General features: G+C 37.9%; 1 protein-coding gene across 5 annotated transcripts in view; it reads right to left on the bottom strand.

Annotated features, from left to right (window-relative positions):
* The window catches only part of CDH8 (cadherin 8), a 379890-nt gene that overhangs the window by 284147 nt on the left and 71486 nt on the right, over positions 1-24257 (bottom strand). The window lies entirely within an intron of this gene.

Genomic DNA, 24257 nt, shown 5'->3' with positions numbered 1-24257 from the left:
ATCCACAAGAAAAATAAATAGTTAAGGCAAATTGCGTTTATCTTTTGTTCTCATTTTATTCTTGTGCAGACTTAAAAGACAGTTTCAGTTGTATGGTGAAATTTCCGGAGATATGACCTAGAAATGTGGCTAATACCTTTTTTTCCTCTTCTTTTATTGGAAAGTTAAGACTTCTTCAAAGAGTATCTTCATATAGATCTTCTTTGACCCAAAATGATTTGAATTATAATAATGAAAAACAAGAAGTAAAACAAAGCATCATATTCTCCCTTGAAATACTCTCTTTTTCTTGATTTCCAGAATATATCTCTCTCCTGTTTTTTTGTTTGGTTTTGTTCGAAACAGTTTCACTCTTCACTCTTGTTGCCCAGGCTGGAGTGCAATGGTGCAATCTCCACTCACTGCAACCTCCGTCTCCCAAGTTCAAGCAATTCTCCTACCTCAGCCTCCCAAGTGGCTGGGATTACCGGCATGTGCCACCAAACCCAGATAATTTTTAGTAGAGACAGGGTTTCACTTTGTTGATCAGGCTGGTCTTGAACTCCTAACCTCAGGTGATCCACCCACCTTGCCCTCACAAAGTGCTAGGATTACAGACATGAGCCATCGCATTTGGTCTCCTATTTTGTTTTGTTTTGTTTTGCTTTTTCCTGATTGCATTATCTTTCATAATCTTACTCTCCTCTGTTGACACCCTTTTCTTTGGCAGAACTCAAAAGACTGGAGCTCCCTCCAGTAGCATCCTCAATTTTCTCTATTTATACACTCTCCTTAGATCTTATCTCATCCTTTGATCTCTCCTTATACATTAACCTGCTCCTCATTTTAGTAAATGGCCATACCATCTACCCAATAAGTCCTCCTGACCCCTATCTTCACACAAATACTACATCTAAATAGTCCGTAAGAAGTGGTGACTCATTCTCTAAAAATTCCTGAAGTCCCAGTTTTCTTATTTCCAATGCTACCCATTCTCTATATAATAGCCTAATCGATCATTTTGATTTTTTTTTAAAGAATCATGCTGTTGCCCACAGTTTAAAATTTTAGTACCCACCCATCACATTTAGAAAACAGACTAAGGAATGGGCACAGTGGCTCACACCTGTAATCCCAGCACTTGGGAGATCAAGGTGAAAGGATCACTTCTGCCCAGGAGTTTGAGATCAGCCTGGGCAATGTAATGAGACCTCACCCCTACAAAAATAAAAAATTAGCTGGATGTGGTGAGGTGCACCTGTAGTCCTAGCTGCTCAGAAGGCTGAGATGGGAGAATCGCTTGAGCCTAAGAGTTGGAGGTTACAGTGAGCTATAATCCTACCTCTGCACTCCAGCCTGGGCTACAGGTTACAGAGTGAGACTCTGCCTCTAAAACAAAACAAAACAAAAAGAGGAGAGGAGAGGAAACAGGCTAAGCTCATTATCTTGATTCACATAGCGACCTATGTTACCTGACCTTGATCTTACACTCCAACTTCATCTCATACCACTCTACTCCTAGCTTACAACCCACCAACCACCTGGACTTCTTTCTGTTCCTCTAACAAGTTCACCTTGTTCCTTGTTAAAGGCATTTGCATTACTCCCCCTTTTCTTTCCATAGTTGGTTACTTCTAGTCATGCACAGGGTAGCTTTAAAAAAACACCAATTCCAGCTGGGCATGGTGACTCACACCTGTAATCCCAGCACTTTTGGAGGCTGAGGTGTGAGGCTCACTTGAGCCCAGGAGTTCAACACCGGTCTGGACAACATGGCGAAACCCCACCTCTACAAAATATACAAAAAAGTGGTCCATGCCTGTAGTCCCAGCTACTTGAGAAGCTTAGATGGGAAGATCACTTGAGTCCGTGAGGCAGAGGTTGCAGTGAGCTGACATGCTGCCACTGCACCATCTTGCCTGGACAACAGAGTGAGACCTTGTTTCAAAAAGACAAAATCAAACCAAATAAACAAACAAAAAACACCAATATGGAAAATATTTTCCAGAAATCCCAAACTAATCATCCAGTCATTCTGCATTATATCACTCTGTTTCGTCTTCTGTATTTTCTTACTCTCCAACCTCAAACACTAGAATATAAGCTTCAAGAGAGTAGAGGCCTTAATCTGTTTGTATTTCAGCACCTAGAAGAGTGGCTATTTCAGGACCTAGAAGAGTGGCTCACTAACATTACCTGTCGCGTGGTAGATTGCTCAATGAGGGAACAAATGAATGTAAACAAACAAGGTGGTAGTAAAATGAATTTTCATCATCTAGATTCTAGACACATGAGAAAGATAAAATTCAGGGGATACAGTCTGTCCTTCTTTAGATTAGTTTGGGATTCTGGATAGGTGTTTGCAGATCAATTTCATGTCAAAATAGTATGGAGCTTTTGATAGAGCGGTCATTCTACTCTGACACAAAACCTAATTGCTCACATAAATACCAAATGATCCCTTACTATGTCTACATAAGAACTGGGTTTATTCAGACACACAAGGCATTTTTTATGTTTTTTGAATAAATATGTATTCTATTTTCTATGTACTGTGTTAACTTTGGAAAATATAAGTGAGACGGAGTCCCTTTCTCAGATCCCTTGATCTAATGCAGATTGAACAATAAATACAAAATTAATACTACAACTTGAGAAGTAAAATAATATTATAGGAAGGTATTATAGAGCTCAGAGGCTGAATAACACAGAGAAGTCATCTTTGGAAGGTTCTCAAAGCAACAGAAGAGTTAGGTGAGAACCGAGAAAAACAGAATGAGGCATAGTGTCCACAAAAGAAGGGAATCAATTTACCAAAGCCAGTGGAAGAAAACTCCCAAGTAGACAGAAGTAGATAAAGCACATCAACAGCATAGCTTAATGGTAATAACCGGATCCTTTTAGACTGGGTTTGCATTCCAGCTTCCCTGAATAGGAGTTGTGTGTCTTTTGGGCAAGCTACTTATCGTTTCCTTCTACAGATGAGAACCATGGAGGCTTGGAGAGCATTGTTCATTACCTCAGAGGGGCATTGTGAGGCTGGAATGAGACAACAATAGGTATAAAATATGTAACGTCACAGTTCTGGGCACATGAGTGCCCTGTGAATTTTGCAACGCTCAGTTGAGAAGCACAAAGTGACAGGAAATGAGTTAAAGGGATAGACAGGAGCCAAATTAAAGAGTCTGGATGTTGATTGTCTGAGAATTTGTAATTGTTGCTGCTTTGAATTCAGATATGTTTAACAGAAAAAAATATACCTCTAAGTGTTCTCAGTTGTTCCCTTCTAAATACTGCTGGGGGAGGTGGCATTGCCCGTTAGATACACAGTTTAGTTGTTTCAATATTGCCTGTATTGATTATTAGCTGAATCACCTGTTTCAAATTATTTAAGCTTTCACTTCTTTTAAAATCAGGAATAATTTTGGCAGCTAACTTATTAGGTTTTTATGAGAATTAAACATATTAAATAAGTGTAAATCACTTACATTTTGAGAAATATTAATACAAACACACACACAATAAATAGGAGCAGGCTGGGTGTGGTGGCTCATGCCTGTAATGCCAGCACTTTGAGAGCTGGAGGCAGAAGAATTACTTGAGGCCAGGAGTTTCAGACCAGCCTGTGCAGCATAGTTAGACCCTATCTCCAAAAAAAAAAAAAAAAAAGTTAAATAAAAAAATAAGACCAATGCAACAGGCATGGTTCTGTTTTCTCATTTTTTTTAAACAAGGCTTCTCAAGTTCAAGGATGTCTGTCAATAATGCAAAAACAGAAATTAAACTAAAAAGTGCATAGATATAGGTATAGATATAAAATTAAATTCCTATCAATGATAAAGGAAAGAAAAAAGAAAAAAAACATGGCCAAAATCTAAGGCAGCAGGTTCAAAGAAAACTTAAGTTCATCACATTTACTGCAATGGAAGATCCAGTATTGTTGCCCATTATAGGCAGGGCCTTACCATCAGCGCTTTAGTGAGGAGAACATTTGGCTTTTGAGTCTGACACTCCTGAGTTTGAATTGAGGTTTCATTCTTAAGAACTCTGTGATGTTAGCAAATTCTTAAACTTTTGGAGACTTTTAAAAATTGTTTTTAAAGAAGACATGAGATTATCCATATGACAGGGTCATTGCGAAGATTAAATGCAATGGTAAATGAGAAATGCACTCTATATTTGTTAATAGAATTTGCATCAGAATGATCACAAATTCAGCTGCTTCTTAAAAAACGGTTATCACTGTTCAGAGAGACACATGGTAGCTGGCAGGATACTCAAGCCTCAATCGGTCCTGCCAAAAGGCCAATTTCGTTTTGTGCCTAGATGCATGATTAAAAAAAAAAAAAGATTCAAGTTTATCCACTCCAATATGTCATCATTCTTACCCTCAAAGGTTACCTGAACTCACAGGCAATGTGGATCTCTGGGAGCATCACTACTCAAAGGTTAGCTGAGAAGTCTAAGTTTGCTTAAGAGTTAAGAACTTGACAAGGAAGAATAGAGAAGAGCAGACGGTTGAGGAGTGCTAACACCTTCTTTAGGAAATCCAAACCCAGGGAGTCATCAGCAAAGGCTGAGAGATTAGCTTCAAGTAAAATAGCTATTTCAAGACACTGAGGAGAAATTAGAAACGACCAGCTGGTGTGAATCAAGAGAAATATGTTGCTAAAAGGTAGTCGGGCAAGCTGTTTACAGGGAACTAGGCTTTCTAACAGCTTTCTCAGGCACCGTGATTTTTTTTGTTTTGTTTTGTTTCTTTCACTATTTCCTCCGATTTTTCTTCTAAATCCTTTGGAAGGCTGTAGAATGAATGGCTGTAAAATGTGAAAAGAAACATGGCTGAATCAAAGGATGCTTTGTGATTTCTCTTTATTTTAATGAGTCACAGGCAGAATGGATTTTGGCATCTTCAAAATTGCTATCTGTCAAAGGATTCTCAAAAATTTGAGTTCGCCTTCCTGTTCTGAAGTTTCTACTGCCTCCTGCCCACTCCTAATATCCCACTTGCACACAGGAACACATACACACACGTGCATGCACACACACACAGAGGACCTCTGAAACACACTCATGGCCGAAGATCTACCCTGCTGTCTTGGAAAAGACCACCAGGTGTCCTCTAGTGGTACTTTTGCTTTTTCTGGCCTAAGATCCTTCCGAAAATTGTATAGTCAAAGACCCCACAGGAAGTTTGAGCAAGACTGGGAACTCTTTTCTATTTCTGTAAAGCAAAAACTATGTCTTCAAGAAATAGTGGAACTCACAAGAATTGAAGACTGTGTGTCTATCATGGTGCCTAGCAGAATTATAAAGAAAGCATTAGTTTTTACACCTAGATGTAAAGTATTCTTGGAGAAGCAATTTAGGGAAAATTAAAGGAGATAAATTTCAGAGCCAGGCACAACAGGATTTGAGTTCGAGCTTCAACAGTTGATGCTTGCTCAAGCTTTTACTTTCTCCTTTGAGGTAGGCAATAGCATCATGCTTATTTAATAGGTTAGGAAACTGACATTTGATAGGTCACACCTTTGGTACATAGTAAATATTCAATATGCAAGTTTTCTTCCATCTTTTCCCCTCACATACATTAACCCTCTTGATCCTGAAAACAGATGCAATTTAGGTGAAACAGGGTTATTCTGAAGGTCAATGCCACAAAGCAACTTGCCCAAGTAGACACTGCCTATCAAGCTATCTGTTGATTCTATTCTGCACAATTTGGACTCCTAATAAATAATTCCTAAACTGAATAGCAATACTTCTCTTCTTCTCTTGGGTGATGCAGAACAATCTTGGGTGCAGAATTTATAGAGCAGAAGAGAAATGATTGATGTTCCATGTAGAACACACAATCAAACTGTGTGGTAACTAAGATTGGCAAAACTGTTATCTGTTTCCCGTGTAAATGCTCAACTCTCCTATTTACCAGGTAGATATCAGTATAAGGAGTTTGAAACAGCTCTGCTTCCTAAGCCCAAGAATTTCAAGACGGATCAAAAACAGTGTCACAAACAGTACCAAAACAACTTCACCCCATTATTTAATTCTATACATGAATATTATTGTAGACATTATTTCTAAATTGAAGTATATTTGACTTAAGATTGAGTATGACTATTATTACAATGACTATAAAGACAGGCAAATATGATTTTTCTGCAAGGCAATAAAATATTTTTATATGAAAACAGTTTGAATTAAAAATTATATTAAATGTGTCAAAGAAAATGTTAATCATTCCCCAAGCACATATTTTTGTACCTATACCATTCAGGGATAGATTCAACTTCTTTTCAGTCAAATGGATTCATCAAACCTGTATTGAATTCCTATCATTTGCCAGAGAAGTTACACACAGGAATGATGAATAATACATGGTCCCTGCCTTCAAGGAGTTCTCATTCTAGCTTGAATTTTCTCCCCCTATATATGTGAGTCAGTGGAAAGTAAAATAGAGCAGAATTTGTTTCAGACAGTGTAAATCTGAGGGAAAGTATAAAACATTTTTTCCTCTAAATGAAATAACACATTCCTTTTCAGACTTAATATATGAATGTGATTTTTTTCCTGTTCTACATGTTTGTTTTAACTCATTCTTTAAAAAGCTTCATTCATTACTCTAGAGTATTGCAAGTTATGTCTATGATTAAAATAAATATTAAATGGTTTTAATATATATTTAAATGTCAACATTGAATTGTTATTGGTCAACTTACAGAGCTATTAGGGCTCTGTTCTCAAATAAGGAATGGCTCGAGAAAATGAAAATAACCCAAGGGCATGCTCAGCTGATGGAATTTATATCCATACAGTGAGATAGTCAGGCAAACTCTGTGGTCAAGAGCACAGGTCTTCTAGTAACGTGCTGTTCACAGTCTCCATTAAACCTTCCCTGACCCTATTTCTGTCTGGACTGGTTATCAAATCCCTAAGAACCTCACATTTGATACTGGCACAAGAATGAGAAAACCACACAAAAATCAATCAATCATACAAACGTATGACCCTAAATTTGAGAAAAAACTAAGAAGGTGTTTGGAGGGAGCTGATTCTATAAAAAATAACATAATGGAAGAGACAGATATTAAAATATGTATGAAAGCATTAACTTAAACCTGCCTATAAGAATTAGCTTCTGAGGATTTCTGATCTCCTGCTTCTCTGCTCGTTCTGATCTAATCATTGTCAGGTATATTTAAAAATATATATCATGAAGTTGGAAGAAGTTGAGAACACAGCCAAAATCTAACATCATCTAGAACAGTGCCTCCCCAATAGTAGACACACTACTCATTCATTATTCACCAAATATCTTTCAATATGTAACCAGAATACAACGAGGGCTCCAAGTGGAAAATATGCTGTCCCCCAAAGGTTACCTAAATTCATAGGCAATGTGCATCTCTGGGAGCTTCCCTACTCAAAGTTTAGCTGTGAAGCCTATGTTTGCTTAAGAGATTAAGAACTTAACAAGGAAAAACAGAGAAGAGCAGACAGTTGAGGAGTCCCAACACCTACTTTACAAATACAAACCCAGGGAGTCATTGTTGAAAGAAACAACAACCTAACAATAGATATTAAATCCGTAGCTTTAAGCCTGCTGAAGAATATGCTAAAGAAAGAGTATATTCTAATTGTTGGTACAGTATCTTTTTAAGAAATCTTCCTTTTTAAAATTTTTATTCTTCATATTTTTGACGAAAATAGAAAGTAATATGTAAAACTCTTCTTTCAAATCGCATAATCCATCCCGACATCAGTGGGTCACACAAGTATACTAATCCCATGGAGGTGAAAGTGGAGAAGAGAATCAACATGTTCAAAAGAAATCTTACATATCAAAAGTGTCTAAATGCATTTTTGTAAACAGTACATACCATGTCTATCTTACCTCACATCTCTAAATTGGAGATACACAACAGAGGTCAGAATTTAAAAAGTTCTGATTACTCTTGCAATGAAGAAACATATTACAATTTAATTAACTCATGAGTCTTGTAGTTGATATTGAGAATCTCTGTTTCACGTTGTCATGGCTGCCGGCCTAAAGACAGGGGTATCAGGCTTTCCGGGAAAGGGCTCTCTAACAACCCCTGACTCTTTGGAGTTGGGAGGGTAGAAGACAGCTGGACTTCCTGGGTGGAGTGGGGACTTGGAGAATTTTTCTGTCTAGCTAGAGGACTGTAAATGCACCAATCAGCACTCTGTGCTAGCTAAAGGATTGTAAATGCACCAATCAGCACTCTGTAAAATGGACCAATCAGCAGGAAGTGGGTGCAGACAAGAGAATAAAAGCTAGCCACCCCACCCAGCAGCAGCAACCTGCTTGGGTCCCCTTCCACACGGTGGAAGCTTTGTTCTTTTGCTCTTCACAATAAATCTTGCTGCTGCTCACTCTTTGGGTGTGCACCACCTTTAAGAGCTGTAACACTTGCCGCCAAGGTCCACGACTTCATTCTTGAAGTCAGCAAGACCAAGAACCCACCGGAAGGAACCAACTCCAGACACAACATGACATCTATTAATATCTCATAGGATGTGCTTGGGAAAATGTTATAGTTAACACATTTTGGCTGGACACAGGGACTCACATCTGTAATCCCAGCACATTGGGAAGCCGAGGCAGCAGATCACTTGATCCCAGGACTTCGAGACCAGCCTGGGCAACATGGCAAAACCCTGTCTCTACTGAATAATAATAATACAAAAATTAGCCAGGCATTGTGGCGCATGCCCGTAGTGCCAACTCTCAGGGGGCTGAGGTAGGAAGATTGCTTAAACATGGGTGATTGAGGCTGCAATGAGCCATGATCCTGCCACTGCAATTCAGCCTGGATGACACAGCAAGACCCTGTCTTAAAAAAAAAAAAAATCCTAAGCTTCATGAACCACTGCATCACAGTGGCAGTTGCCATTCCCTGGCTTCTTGCAGCATATATAGCCTGAATAATCCTGAAATCAAGACAGTCAGGGACCTACAAATGAGGTTGTACAGCAAAATTATTGATAAACCACTTTCTGTCTATAAAGGATGAACACAGTATACTTCCTGGTAAGTGATACAGGTTGTAATACAGAAGGCAAGCCTTTTTGATCTCAAATGGATTTTTTTTCTTCCTCTCTGACTTCTCTGTTGAGAGAAGGTGCCAAGAGATAAGACAGAGAGCAGGATATTTTTAGCTGAGAAGCAGCTCTTCATAAGAAAGACAACTTCAGGGAAATATTGCTGGTAGGTACTAGATTTTACTCTATTTACCAGATGTGCATAAGAGTTCAATACTTATTGTTGAGTGAATCAATGTTTAAAAAAATTAAATGATTTGAGTGCAGAGTAGCAGAAGGGATGCGACTGGGTGTCTATCCCACTTATGACTTCTGCTTAATGGCTTTGTGACAAAAGTTACAATATAAAGAACTACAGTGTCAAGATATGAGACTGCATTGTCTTAACTTTCCTTTGAAAATAATTGAATAACAAAATATCTACTTCATTTCTTATTTTCCCCCCAAAACCAGTTTAAATATAATTCCTTGTTATTTGTATTTTTATTTCATTAAAACCTCATATTCACTATACAGCCATAAAAAAAGAACAAAATCATGTCTTTTGTGGGAACATGGATGGTGGTGGGGGCCATTATCCTTTGCAAACTAATGGAGGAACAGAAACTCAAACATTGCAGTTCTCACTTATAAGTGGAAGCTAAATGATGAGAATTCATGAACATAAAGAAGGGAACAAAAGGCACTGGGATCTATTTGAGGGGGAAGGGTAGGAGAAAGAAGAGGAACAGAAAAGATAACTCTTGGATACCAGGCTTAATACCTGGGTGATGAAATAATCTATACAACAACCCCCCATGACACAAGTTTACTTACGTAACAAACCTGTACACTTACCCCCGAACCTAAAATAAACGTTAAAAAAAACCCTCCACATTCCAGTCTTTGGGTAACTAGTAATAATAATAACAAACATCATCATCATCATCATGGCAGGTATATTTGAATGGGCACTTTCTTTTTACCAGACATGATGCTGAGCAATACACATATATTTCATTTTATCTTCCCAATACATGTATAAAAGATGCCATATGGGCTGGGCACGGTGGCTCATGCCTGTAATCCCAGCACTTTGGGAGTCCGAGGCAGGCGGATCACAAGGTCAGGAGATCAAGACCATCCTGGCTAACACAGTGAAACCCCGTCTCTACTAAAAATACAAAAAAAATTAGCTGGGTGCGGTGGCGGGCACCTATAGTCCCAGCTACTTGGGAGGCTGAGGCAGGAGAATGGCATGAACCCGGGAGGTGGAGCTTGCAGTGAGCCGAGATTACGCCACTGCACTGCAGCCTGGGCAACAGAGCGAGACTCTGTCTCAAAAAAAAAAAAAAAAAAAAAAGATGCCATATGATCTTCTTTTTATATATGACAAAACAGAACTCAAATAATTTTTTAAAAACTGTCCTAGATTATTCAACTAGCATGAAAATACTGGGATTCCATACCACAGGTCCTGCTTTTACATATTCAATGGATTTCACATTTTACTATACTGAAGTTAAAAGCCTGCAGCAGCTTCTAAACCACCATTATCCTTTCCACACCTACAGCACTTTTATAGGATGATAATTCCTTCATGCCTCTCTCTCCTCCTTTTCTCTTTACTCATTGAAAGGGATAAGATTTCCCCGTAAGCCACTGCACTAAACAATAAAATACTGCAGGTGTCCCTCACCAAGAGGAAATGCATTTAAAATTTAATAATGAAATCAATGGGAAATGGGATTTGCTTCACAAGAATTTGTCGACTTAGCTGGAATTCATTCATTGTATAAGCTAATAGAAAACTTTGATGTGGAGAGAAATGGAACAAACTCCAAAGAAGTTACTGAATATTACTGAAGACAGTGTCCATGTCTTCTACTTCATCTGTGTGGCTCCCAAAGTCGAGCTCTTTAGAGCTGATGTTTACTAATTGTCTGTTAAAATGCCATTTTTGAGATTTGTGAAAATTATAATTCTCATTAATAGGAGTTAAAATAATAAGCAAAATAAACTATAATTTCTCCCATGGGTTTGTGTAATAGGAATAAAATACCACTACCAGAGCTAAAGAATACCACAGAAGAACTCCATTCATCAATTAATTCAAAAATAAATATATTTTGAGCTCCCTTACTGTGCTAGGTGCTGAGAATATAATAATGTACAGTTGGATTTGGGAGACAGACTTATGGTTTTACTTATGGCATTTGTGTTGCTAAGTGTTATAAAAGATAGGTATTGGGTGTCATGTAAGAAGGAATAAAGAGGTTTGGCTTCATGGAGAAGTGCCAGGGAGAGCTTCTCAAATGAAGTAAACATGTAAAAGATTTGCAGAAGGCTGGGTGTTAGCAGGCTGGTTGCTGAAATGGCAGAGGAGGTGAATTCAAAATAGAGGAAATACATCATGAAAAACATGGAGGAAACAATCTATGCAAAAGTCAAAAATTAAAAGATGCTAGAGCTGGAGGAATGCAAATACTGTTGAAGAGGTTGCATGATCTGCAGAAGGTTGAATAGGCAAGCAGGGGCAAAATTATGCAATGTTTATTAGGGATCCTCAGAATGTTATCTCCTATGGACAATAAAAAATAATGTATGTGTTGTGCTGTCTCGAATAATTTTCACAAAATGCAAATCAAATTATATCCCCTCTATGATTAAGTGTAGAGCACATATTGGGAATCAGAGCAAATGAATACAAAGAAATCACTTAGAATACCTAGGTAACAATTCACGAAAGATGTTCATTTGCATCCTGCTATTGTCTGTGTTTTTATGTCTCCCAAATATTCCTATGTTGAAATTTAAATCCCCATGTGAGGATGTTAGGAGGTAGGGCCTTTGGGAGGTGCTTAGGTCATGTGGGCTGACTCGCTCTCCTGAATGGGATTAGTATACTAACATAAAAGGATCCACTCTCCATCCTTCCACCATGTGGGGACACAGAGAGAACTTGTCAGAAGGTGCCATCTATGAACCAGAAAGTAACCCATAACCAGACACCAAATGTGTTGGTGCCCAGATCTTGGGCTTCCCAGGCAGCCTGAATGGACTAAGACGGAGCTCAAGGGTAGAAAAAAAAGAGAAGTATATGAATTAATACAAGACATATTAAGAATGTATAATTTTCGTGGAGCAGAGCTTTCCATATTTCTCATACTTCTGCTACTCTTCTTCATCTACTTGATACTTTTTCTGTACAGGAACACTATTAATTTCTTGCTCATCATGAAATACATTTTAAAATAACTTGCCATATTGTTATTAATGGGAAAACTGATGTCATATTATGAAGAGAACATTAAAAATAAATACAGTGAAAAAGAAAACTATATATAATGTTAGTGTTTGTCTCCCAAAATTTCTGAGTATGAGACCAATTTTTCTTACAAAAAAAAAGACATGGCAGCCAGGCCTGGTGGCTCATGCCTGCAATCCCAGCACTTTGGAAGGCAGAGGTGGGAGCATTGCTTGAGCCCAGGAATTCGAGACCAGCCTGGGCAACTTGGCAACACCCTGTCTCTACAAAAAAATACAAAAACTAGCCAGGCATGGTGGCACACATCTGTAGTTGCAGCTACTTAGGGGGCTGAGGCAGGAGAATCTCTTGAGCCCAAGTGGTCGAGGCTGCAGTGAGCTGGGATTGTGCCACTGTACTCCAGCCTGGGCAACAGAGTGAGACTCTGTCTCAAAAAGCAAAAAAAAATAATTTTATATATATATATATATGTATCATATCTTAATAACATGCTATTTATTATATAGAAACTTTCTCCTTCAGATACCAAAGGATTCAGAACTAAACATTGAATAACTGCTTCCAAGAGATTACATTTTGTTTAATGTTATATTGACCAACTCCATAAAATCGTCTCGTTTAATACACCATGTTTGCAATGTATAATTGCCAGATTTAGAGGTTAACAAGGGGAGTAATGCACTAGGCTGAAATCTTTTCATGTCAGGGCTTCCCATATCTTGCTAAAACACATTTTGAAGTTGGTTGTTCAGCTCTCATCTATCCACCATGGAGAGAGAAGAAGCAAAAACCCATTATATCTGATGTCCATCTTTCCCGGTTACTTGGTTCTCACCCTCTCACCTACTGAGGGTTTCACGTCAAAACAATTATTCCAGTCCCAGTGCCAGTGGTAATGTTAATAGTGTGGTCTCTATTAAAAACTGGGACTGGGTTTTAAATATCTTTGTATCCCTACCACCTACAACTAAATTTGACTCATGAGAAATACTCGAAATGCATTTTGGGAGACCGAGGGGGTGGATCACGAGGTCAGGAGATTGAGACCATCCTGGCTAACACGGTGAAACCCCATCTCCACTAAAAATACAAAAAGCAGCCGGGAGTGCTGGTGGGTGCCTGTAGTCCCAGCTACTCTGGAGGGTGAGGCAGGGGAATGGCGTGAACCCGGGAGGCAGAGCTTGCAGTGAGCCGAGATTGGGCCACTGTACTCCAGCCTGAGCAACAGAGCAAGACTCTGTCTCAAAAAAAAAGAAAGATAAATACACGAAATGAATTTGCAGAACAAAAATACTTTTAAAAACCAGCTCAAGCTCATATAATTATTCAATTGTTGAATTCAAATTAGAGTAGCCTAAGTCCCAATCTTTAACTGTGGGAGAAGTGAAATATCTAAGCAATAATTTACGCATCTGTAAATATAAACTCTGCTTTGTAGCAGTAATATGAAAAGCTAAGACATAATGAACCACCATTATTTCATTGTATTTCAGCAGTAACCTTCTAAAGTGGGTATTGGATCCACTTCACAGATGAAGAAACGAAACAGAGTCAGGGAAATGGCATTACCAAGTCCACAGACCTACTAAATGTATAAGAAAAGGATTTGCACCTAATAAACGACATGCTATCCTCCACTGTAGACTATTGATATTCATATAACCAAATGGGTTACTGCTTTCTCTTCAGATGTTCTAGTACCTCTGTTAAATCAAGGTTAGCCTAAAGCTGCCTCCTTACATATTTAAGTCAACCTAAAAGTTTCTCCATACATAATGGACCATAATCTAAATGGAGGTATAAATAGACCATAACCTACTCTTGTGCCAATCACTGAGTTTTGACCAATCAAAGGGGGCCAGCTGTTCAAACCATGTTCAAATAAAGCAAACGTCAAGCTGTAGCCAATCCCACTGTTTGTGTACATCAATTCTGTTTTCTGTATGCCACCTTCCTTTTCTATTCATAAACCTTCTTGTACTACATGACTGCAGTGGAGTCTCTCTGAGCCTCTGGTTCAGAGAGCTGCCTGATTTGTGAATCGTGCTTTGGTCAGTTAAATTCTGTTAAATTTAGTTTGGCTAAGGTTTTTCTCTTAAAACCTCATAGACATAAACTTCATCTACTTTCTTAATTTTTTTTAATTTTTTTTAACTACCATTTACAAGAAAGAGTTTATCATAAGGTCATTTAAAAGTGGTCACACAAAACTCTGGATAACTTTTAACAGGGAAATCCTAGCAGGAAGGATGTTTCTGATAGTCTGTAAAAATACAAACCAGCTCAATTACAGTGCCTAGTATCTTGTAAAGATGCATCTTCTAGGGCTTCTGGAAAATTCAAAACTATTGGGTTCTCTCCACGGCAAATGTTTAACTGCTGGGATATTCCTAATCAGTAAGTGCCCCCAAATACACAGTTCCATTATCACAGTTGCCATCTGAGAGTAAAATAGCATGTAGATAAAAGCTATCCCACAATTAAACAAACAGGTAGAACTGAGTTCTTTATTAAAATAATTCAAATACCTTTATTTACATTAAAATCATTCAGCTTACAAATAATTGTATCCAATCACTTAACTACATTAGTGTTCAAATAAAAGGAAGAAAATATTAAAATGTGTTTAACTTTTTCTAAATTTCCATGTATAACTTAGTAATTAGACAAAGAGTATCAAACCTGTAGACTAGGTGTCAAAAATTTGTATACACACACTGTCAAATATCTACATGCTGAAGTTAAAAATCTCTTTTGATCTCATTTTTAAAAAATGTTCATTGCATAACAGAAGTGATATTTATGTGTTTGTTTTGTTCTAAAAGAGGCAAGACAACCTTTGAAAACGCACTAGCCTTACCTTATCTTAAGGTAAACTCAAAGAAAATGTCTACAATTTACTCAAATAACCACTAACTCCAAATAATCCATCTTGAAAAGGAGGAAAGAAAGGGAGTAAATTTACACTGTGTTCTATTATATTCTTTAATGTTATCTAACTTCCAAACAGCGTACCCAAGGTAATGTAAATTCTGTTTTATGACGGCAAATTAAGCCTAATTTGCATAAACACAAAGCAGTATCTATTTTTACCATAAAAATACTAAGTCCCTGAACAGTATTTTTATGATGCTGCTTAACAAGTTTGTATTTCCTTGGCAGGAATTTATTTTACTTCTCAAGTATAAGACAGAAAATAAAAGAATAAAAATGAGGTAAAATGCTCAATTCTGTGCAACTCATTCCAGTTTCAATAGTATTTTTATTGGTATTGATTTTCTTTACCCGGCACCCTCAGGGATGGACTTGAAGTTCTTCATGCAGGTGGTCTAGTTTGTAGGGTCCTTAAAGCTAACATTGCATGATTACCTGCATTCTCTCCAGCCCACGTTCATCCTCCTTGTGGTCAAAACAGTCCATATTCCTAGGTCAGTCCTACCAATAAATGAGAAGTGGTCCATCGTTGTGTTCAATAAAATGCAGATGCTTCATTAAGAACATTAGATGTACCTGGGTAATTTAGTATTTCTAACTGATTTTCAGAGTAGATTAGGTGTTAATGTAATATTGCTTGGCAAATCATTTCAGCAGAAACAAGTTAGTAGAAATGGCTATATATTCAAAATTAGGTTTTGGCCAATTGATTCTTAATTACACAATCAGAGACTCAAGAGATCAAAGTTAATATTCCTTCCTCCTCCCCTAGACATGCAGATACACACACATACACACACATATGCACACACACCTTGAAAGGTTCTAGCTGCTCTCAGGAATCAAAGGATATCCTGGCGGTATTTGTCTAAGAATAAAGCTTCAAATGTCTAAGCAAGACCACCTACAGTCTATCTGATTGTTCCCTTCAAGGAAGCCAGAGAGAATGTCGATTTAAGAGCCACAAGCAGCAGCTAAGTGTAGTTTAAAAGGAACACATTGGAAACGCTCCCTTTCTCTCAGAGTCACAGTTTCTATGAAAAAAACACTAGTTAATGTGACTTCAAGAGGTTCCAAACTATTTAAACAGCCATTCGGCTCAGGTACAAAAGAGAAGAGGGCAGAATATAGGATGGAAATGAAAAGGCCAACTAAAATATACATAGCTATATGAACATATACAGATATATGAACACAAACATACACATGCTCACACATGCACACGCATTCGTTGACTCTGTTCCAGCCACACAGGTTATCTGAGTATGACAAATTTTCCCATAACACAGATCCTTAGGACTTGTTATATTATTCATGCATGAAATACTTTCAACATGATTTTTCTCATGTCTGGTTTCTCACTCTTCAATTTACAGCTTGAATGTAATCCCGCCTCTGCTGACCACCATACAGACAGCCATTTCCTCTCCCTCCTCCAGTTCATCTCTATCACGTCTTTCCCTTCATCTTTATATTCCAAGAACCTAGCGCAGGGTCTGCTTTAGAATAGCCACTCAATACAATGTTCTGTTAATACTGGGGACTCTATTAGATGGGTAATTCTACTTGGGTAATTGATAGAACATATGCTGCAATATAAATGTGCATTGACTATATTACAGGCCATTCTAGGGACTGAATAGAGTATGTGGAAATAAAACAGTTTTTGCCCTCACGAAGTTATATCTTTTTGGAGAGGGGGATAAATTGATCAAACCCTGTGGATGATTAGCAATCAAGAAGCACAGAGCTTGGAAAGCCAAGCCAACCTGCATGAACCAGGGAAAATTCCTGAGGCTGATGATAGCCTAGCTGGACCGTCTGGGGTTGAGCTAAATAAAAGAATGCTTGGAAGTGCTCTCTAGTCAAAAGAAAAGCAAGCATGCAGGCTTGGAGTCATGATTGTTCTTTGATCTACTTGAAAGTTGAGTGTGTCTGTACGAGTATGATGATATGTGGGAAAGCAGCTAAACAAAGCAGAACTACATCAATATAAGAAAGCAATATTGTCACATTCATCCATAACAGCAACATAATAAAATTCTATCATCCTCATAATTTAGGTCAACCCTTGTCAATTTGTCAAAGCCTTTTGTATACCATTGCTCTTTATCTATGATTCCACAGGGAAGCAAAAATATAAAGGTTAGAAGGGTGGGCTCTGGAGTCAAATTTCTCTAAAGCCTCCTGGCTGGAGAATCACAGATTCGATCCTTAGTTTCTTCATCCATGATAGGGATTGATCATAATCTTCAAAATTATTTTATGAAGTAAAGTAATGCATATGAAACTATTTGTATCAAGAGTGTCATATAATACTCAATAATTACAGTCGTCACACTCTTGAAAACATTCTCCACATCTGAGATTTTCTACTAAGAGTAGTATTTCAGAGACAATTTCCTTCTCTACTCAGGAGTATGACACAGGAGGCTCTCCCTGATCTGACCCTGACCATTTCTTTCCAGCTCCATCTCCATCAGTATAACCCCCAGGCCGTTCCTTGGACAACTGCCTTAGTGACCGTACAAAATTCCCAGCTACACACAGCCCGATCATAACTTTTCACATTCACACATGTTGCTTGTTCTCTCTGCCTGAAATCCTCTCTCATTTGGCCAACTTCTGATTTTCCTTCAAAAATCAACTTGATTCTCACTTGTTCTTGAAATTCTTCTTTAACACGCCTTCTCCCCCATCTCCATCTCTCACCTGTGTCTAACTTAAATACTTCCATTCTACTCCTATCTGTGGGCACCTCTCACATAGGAAAGGCCAGGCTCTACTATACTTATTCACATGCCTGGCTGCAGAATTAACTACAGACCTTGTGGTGCCCAGTACAAAACAAAAATGTGAAAAAAAGAAAAAAAGACATCATTTAACATACTAAATATAAAGGGTTTTTTCCTTTCTTCCACATCTCTCTTTTGCTTACATGAATGCTCCTTTGTCCCATAGAACTTCAATTTTGAAAAATTATTAAGAATCTCAAGACAATGACAGCACAGCATTCATCAAAGCATAGGGCCCCTTGGGGTAACAGACACCTGTGGGACTCTACTGGTTACTCACAAAAGTCAGCCCTGCCTTATCCTCCCTCTCTCTCTCTCTCTCTCTCTGTGTGTGTGTGTGTATATATGTATATAGAGAGATGTGTGTATATATATATATATATATATACACACATACACATATACACACACATACACAGAGAGAGATGGAGGAAATGGTTATCACACCTCAACAAATCTCTTTGTCTCTGTATGTGTGTCTGTGTATATGCACATATATGTATATATGTGTACGTATATGTATATATGTGTACACATATGTATATACGTACACGTATATGTATATATGTACACGTATATGTATATATGTGCACGTATATGTGTATATGTGTATGTATATGTATATGTGTGCACATATATGTGTATATGTGTATGTATATGTGTGCACATATATGTGTATATGTGTATGTATATGTATATGTGTGCACGTATATGTGTATATGTGTATGTATATGTGTGCACGTATATGTGTATATGTGTGCACGTATATGTATATGTGTGCACGTATATGTGTATATGTGTATGTATATGTGTGCACGTATATGTGTATATGTGTGCACGTATATGTATATGTGTGCACGTATATGTATATGTGTGCAAGTATATGTATATGTGTGCACGTATATGTATACGTGGGTACGTATATGTATATGTGTACACGTATATGTATATGTGGGTATGATATGTATATGTGTACACATATGTATATATGCGTACGTATATGTATATGTGTACACATATATTTATATATGCATACGTATATGTATATGTGTATGCATATATTTATATATGCGTACGTATATGTATATATATACACACATATGTATGATATCTATATATACACACACACAGAGACAGGGAGGATATGGTCATTACACCTTAACAAATCTCTCTGTGTGTGTATATATATATACATATATGTGTATATGTGTGCATATGTGTGTATATATATGTATGTGTATATGTGTGTATATGTAAATACATATATACACACACAGAGGGAGGATATGGTCACTATACCTTAACAAATCTTTCTCTGTATGTGTTGTGTGTGCGTGTATATATATATATATATATGTATGTATATGTGTGTATATACACATACATATATACGTATATGTATGTCTATATATGTGTGTATATACACACATATATAGACATACACAAACACAAAGAGTATATATCTATTCTGTCCTCAGCACATACATATATACATATATATTGCATATATACACGCATATATATATATACATACACACACAAACACAGAGAGAGTATATATATATATATATATATATATATATATATATTCTGTCCTCAGCACAAAGTCTGTCACATTGCCATCACTCGGTAAAAGTTTTTAATTTTTTTTTCTTAGTAATAAAGCACGGCATATTGAGCCCATAAGCTGGTGCCCAAAAGGACTCTTGATGTTGAAAGAACTGCAGTATAAATAACTGAGCAAATGGAAGAATTATTGCTAATTCAGAGCTGTTCCCCCTTTTTCATTCAGTTTGCTTACCTGTTGCCCTCCTTCCTCCCTCTCGCCCTTTCTTTCTTCCTTAGCCTTCCACCACCAATCAGTCTTGACTGGCTGGATCTTTGTGGGCAAGCTGAAGAGTATACTTCATCCTTTTAAAAAATATATTGCCAGACCTCTCCCTGCTAGCTTCAAGACTGTTCACCTCACGTTGCCCACTTTCCCTTATCTGCATTCTCTGAGGATTTGCATTCTGTAAAGTTATGAAAGTTCTAAGAAAATCAGAGTAGCATCTCAAATGGGCTCCCTGCTTCTCTTCCTGTCTCCCTACAGTTCACCCCTCTCAAAGAAGACAGAAGGATGTCTTTAAGAACATGAATTGGGGCTGGGCACAGTGGCTCATGCCTGTAATTCCAGCACTTTAGGAAGCCAAGGCGGGTGGATTACTTGAGGTCAGGGGTTCGAGACCAGCCTGGCCAATATGGTGAAACCCTGTCTCTACTAAAAATACAAAATTAGCCGGGTGTGGAGGCACGCACATGTAGTCCCAGCTACTCGGGAGGTTGAGGCGGGAGAATCGCTTGAACCCGGGAGGCGGAGGTTGCAGTGAGCTGATATCCAGCCTGGGCAACAGAATGAGACATAGTCTCAAAAAAAAGAACATGAATTGTATCACATCATTCGCCCACTGAACATCTCCAGCAGCAGCGAATCCCTGTCCAACACTTCTCCCACAAATCCCTGTCCATGGCTGATGAGTTCTACCTGCTTCTTCTTTCCTTGTCCTCTCTCTTTTCTGTCTCCCACACTGTGGTCATGCCTCCTTGTTCTCTTCTTTTTCCTTAGATCTTCCCAGCTGCTTCTTGTCTCAGGGAAAGAGCTTCATAGGCTTTCATTCCAGTCTCTGCTCTCATGTTTCCTCTTCACAGAAGAATCTCCTGTTTACTACTCTTTATCTCCTAACCCAGCCTAATAAATAGCACATCCACAACTGTAGCTCTCTTCCATTAGAAGGTGAGTTGTTCATTTGTTTCACATTAAAAGAAAAATGTTAGGTAAGATCATTCTTGTGCACCTCTGTGCCTCTATACCTAGAACAGTGCCTAGCAAAAAGTAGAAACTATAAATATATTTTTAAACTTATTAAAGAGGAGAGTAATACAAGTACAGTTGACCCTTGAACAATACAATGATGAGGGGTCCCAAGCCCCATTCTCCACACAGTGGAAAATTTACTTACAACTTTGACTCCCCCAAAAAACTTAACTAATAGCCTTCTGTTTACTAATAATGTAAATAGTTGATTATCACATATTTTGTATGTTATAGGCATTATATACTCTATTCTTAGAATTAAAATAAGCTAGAGAAAAGAAATTGTTATTAAGAAAATTATAGGGAAGAGAAAATATATTTACTGTGCATGAAGTGGAAGTGGATTATCAGAAATAACTTTATCCTCATTGTCTTCACCTTGAGCAGCTGAAGAGGAGGGGGCGGGGGAGCTTGTCTTGCTGTCGCAGGAGTGGCAGAGGCAGAAGGAAATCTATGTATCAGTGGACTCATGAAGTTCAAACTCACATTGTCAAGGGCAGGCTGTACTAAGTAAGCATGTCTCCATGCAAGTGAGCATAGCCTTGAACCCTCAGATGAGGTACAGCAGGCACGGGGTCAGGATGGAGGGTGTGGGGGAAGTGGGCAGGAGGATATAATTAACTGAGTGTATGACCTTTGTATTACCTGAGTATTTGACAGTACCTGAGTGTATTACCTGAGTGTATGACCATCACACTCAGCATTTTCTGTACCATCATATGATCTGCATGAACCTGCCCTTCAAAGAGAGTTCTGAGCACATCTTTTGCAAGCCCAGTTAGTCTGGGGTTGTTGGCCTGAAACATCACTTATAATACAGCAGGAGTTAATGAGCTTTGACTTAAAATTGGTGCTTTACTCCTTTCTGTTCAAAACTGAATGTATGCTGTTCCTTCTGTTTTTGTAACAAAAGTATGGCATAACATGGCAAAATGGAACAAATGTATAAAATCGTGTAAAATATAAAATAAGCCTCACTTCACATCCAACCTCCCAACTCTGCTTGAGGCAAAAATTTATAACTTCCTCAGGTGAATTTTTTTAGACATTCAGTATACACATTTATGTTACTATGAATATAGCACTTCTGTTTTTTTCTTTATGGAAATAAGAGAAATAAAGCAAAGTTATGTGGCATCTTTTGATCTTTTTTTCATTGAATTTATTTTAGAATTCTGTTGTAACATTGTATTCACATCAATGTTGTGTTTTTAATGACTATGCACCATTCTGTGGAACAAATATCTAAAGCACAGTTTACCTTAAAATTTTTCCTTTCGATAAACATGTAAATTAATTCTTCTCTGCCCAAGTTCATTCCAATTATGAAGTTGGATTCTGAATATCAGGGCCATATTGTATCTTGCATTCACTATATCACTTTGGGAAATTGAGTCTTCCCCAGAGTAGAAAGCAAAGCAAGGAATGATAAGGAATGGTGGGGAGGGGGGAGACAGAAAACTGGACCCCAGGCACACCCTTCCTCCATGTCCCTTCCATGTCACCATGACCATCAGTGCAGTAATTGACACATGGTGTCTAAAATACTCCATCATGTTGGTTATATACCCATTCCATCTACAACATTTTTACTTTTGTCTTTAAGTTGACTTTTTACTCAAATTTATTTTAAAAACAACTTTGTATCACCATTGTAACAGCAAACCTGTATCACATGCCATAAATAAATATAATCATAAAAATAAATTCAATGAAAACAAAGCAATGTTATTAAATTCTGTCTAGATGCTGTTGCCAGCCAAAGGCTCTAAGAAAGAGAGAAGGGGTCTCAGGCCAAGGGAGGTGTTAATCTCCCTTTTTAACACTCACTAAAAATTAACAATAAAGTGAGACTTTGTTCTCCATTGTGATAAGGACTGAAAGAGAAAGGAAGAGGTCATGCCTTGGGAAATAACAAACTACCCACTTTCTGAAGTCTTTCTCAAGCTCCCACTGTTTCTGAATATTTGAGGAATCAAATATTCCTCAATGTTAATTGATTGATGTTAGTTGAGTTTTTGTTAATATCTTCGTTACTTGAGAATCTTCTAACAAATCAGATGTAAGTGAATGCTTAGAAACACACTTTTAAGTTTGTTCAAACTCTTTCTATCTTGCTTATCTCTACAGAAAAAGAAGCAGCCAATGGCAACACAATTAGGCTCTTGGGCATTTCTTTCTAGAAAGTCCTTCAAGCCTCACCTATTTACAATGAACACAGACTTAGGGGCTAAAATACAGTAAGTCTTCACTTAATATCCTCAAATGGTTCTTAAAAACTGAAACTTTAAGCCAAACAATTTACAATAAAACCAATTTTATTATACCATAGACCAATTGATATTAACAAGACTTAAGTTCCTATGGAATGTTTCCAGTCACAAAACCATCACTAAATGTCTAAAAACCAAAACATCTCTTATATTAAACACTGAAATAATTGTGAGTTCTACATACATTTTAAAAAGATTAATAGCAACAAGTAAGATAATAATCTACCCAATTATTCCAGTTCAGGGTTGAGGATGGCAGGATTCTAACCTGGCAGTTCAGGGCACCAGGTGGGAACCGCCCAGGACAGGGGGTCATTCCACTGCAGGACACATTCTCACACACATCCACACTAGCTTTGCAATGGACCATTTAGACACGCCAATTCACATAACAATCATATCGTTGGGATGGGAAAAGTAACCGGAAGAAGGGAAAACCCAGGCATACATGAGGAGAACATGCAGGCTCCACACAATGGCCCAAGCTGAGAGATTTTTTTTTTTTTTTCCTCAAACAAAACAATCTTGAATGAAACCAGGTTATTCCGGGACCTGCTGTACTTGGCTGAGGTCCTAGCTCAACTCTTGAGTGGGTCTGTGGCCTTGAGTATAGCACTGCTTTCTCTGGGCCTTGGTCTGCCCTGAAACCCTCAACAGATCCATCATCTGGCGCTGTCCCTCTCTACAGAGCACAATCGATTCTCTCTCCTGACTTAAGTATTGGCCCTCTAGATTCCTTACTGACCACCTTTCTCCTTCCATCCTACCCTACTGCTTTGTAGAGGATAGATTGATTTTTTTAAATGTGAATTCGATTATGTCTTTTTGTGTTTAAAATCTTTTGATTGCTTTCCTGCGCAAAAACAATAAAATCCAAATTCCTTACAGCATCCTACTCAGCTCTACATAATCTGGCCTCTACCACTGAAGCCTTTGAGTTCCTCTTATGCATCTAGTTCTTTCCTACCTCTATCTGCCCCAAGGCCTTTGCTACATGCTGGTTTTTATAACTGAATTTCTTTGTCTCCCACATCTGTTCATCCTCTGGCTTTGGGGGTTGAGGTTGGGGGCATCTGTGTTCAAAATATAAGAAACAGCATGTGAAAATC

Source organism: Symphalangus syndactylus, chromosome 11, assembly GCF_028878055.3.
Source record: "Symphalangus syndactylus isolate Jambi chromosome 11, NHGRI_mSymSyn1-v2.1_pri, whole genome shotgun sequence".
Classification (NCBI taxonomy): Eukaryota; Metazoa; Chordata; class Mammalia; order Primates; family Hylobatidae; genus Symphalangus; species Symphalangus syndactylus.
Note: the sequence above shows the minus strand (reverse complement) of the source record. Positions and strands in the feature narration are given on the sequence as shown.